The sequence below is a fragment of the Galeopterus variegatus genome, unplaced genomic scaffold (assembly GCF_000696425.1).
Source record: "Galeopterus variegatus unplaced genomic scaffold, G_variegatus-3.0.2 Scaffold5655, whole genome shotgun sequence".
NCBI classification, from domain to species: domain Eukaryota; kingdom Metazoa; phylum Chordata; class Mammalia; order Dermoptera; family Cynocephalidae; genus Galeopterus; species Galeopterus variegatus.
The window spans coordinates 140403-141811 of record NW_007731766.1 but is presented as its reverse complement, the minus strand read 5'-3'; the positions used below and the strand labels follow the sequence as shown (position 1 = coordinate 141811).

Sequence of the window (1409 nt, the reverse complement as noted above, 5' to 3'; positions counted from 1 at the left end):
AGGATAAAAACCCTAGCAATAAAGGGATGAAATCCAACAATAGCTTTAGATTTTATATTTATATTCCAAAGGTTTAACACTTGTATAAAAAATTCTAGAGAAATCTATTTAAGGTGTTGAATAAACTTTTTATGATTAATCAGGTGAAATTAAAATATTTATAATGGACAGTTTGGGGTTTTAATTTTAGCTAATCTTATAAGAACTTTTCAAACTCGAATGTATACATGTTGCAACCAATGTGCATGTGAAGATACTGACATCAAGACATAAAGGTTCAATCTAATACTAGCCAGTGAATATATAATGCATTAACTGGAGGAGTTAATGTCCATTCTTGAAGGTAGAGTTTAATTTATCAGGATCAATCAATCAAGAAAAACACTCACACACAAAAATAGGGCAGTACTTTTTAGTATTACTTATTTACTATGAACTCGGATTCAGGTAGATCAGTTTTAAATGTCATAAGTGATCAATGTGTGCAACACAGTTGTACACAGCTATTATCAATTAAATTTTGGTATGCATTACAAACATGTACTCAAATTACCAATGACTGCAATTCAAAATAATTTTTTGTTCATTTTTATACTTTTTTTTTTTTTTTCTGGCATCTGGCCTGTACGGTTGTCTGAACCCTTCACTTTGGTGTTATAAGCGCCACACTCTAACCAACTGAGCTAACTTACCAGCCCCAATATTTTGTTCATTTTTAGAGCAAATGCAATTAATGGCTTTCACTTTATTGTTAAAGGCTTTAAATATGTTGTAAAACTTCAAGTCATTAAAGATGTACAGACTTGAAATTATGTTTGAAAATATAATTTGTAATATTATGAATGGGAAGAAATGTAAGATTATGGCAATCTGAGCTTCTTAATCCCAAAATTAAAAAATCAAAATACATTTCACATATGAGAGTTATGTGGGTTTTTTCTTTATTCAAGTAAACATTTTGATTGTAATACATGATGATGGAAAACCTTGTGACAGAGTATTGTAGTCTCTTGTCTGGTGTAGCCTCCTTGCCTCTAGGAGAGTTATCTTTCCAGGTGATTCTTCAGGATCTGACATCAATGCCCAACACATGCTTTCCAATGGCAATACATGAGTTCTAGAGGCCACTGCCCCATCTTTCTTCATATGCTGTGTGCCATTTTCTCCCACCCATTTTATCCTCCATTACTTATAAATACCCGACTCTAAAATTCAACCTATGTTATAAAATTAACAAAATCAGGAATTAGTATATATTTTCCCACAAAGATAAAATTATTAAGACTCATAACTTAATTCCTCTTTTTCCTCTTTTTTTTTTTTTTTGTCTTTTTGTCTCTTTTTTCGGGACCAGCAATGGATCGCAACCCTCAGTGTCGCGCCCATACCGGACCGGGACCGGCAACGGG

General features: G+C 32.6%; 1 protein-coding gene across 1 annotated transcript in view; it reads right to left on the bottom strand.

Annotated features, from left to right (window-relative positions):
* Positions 1–918: 918 nt before the first annotated feature.
* The window catches only part of SLC33A1 (solute carrier family 33 (acetyl-CoA transporter), member 1), a 19979-nt gene continuing 19488 nt past the window's right edge, over positions 919–1409 (bottom strand). Inside the window, exon 8 of the mRNA XM_008589787.1 lies at positions 919–1217. The gene's annotated coding sequence lies outside the window, so the exon portion shown is untranslated. The remainder of the gene's footprint in view (positions 1218–1409) is intronic.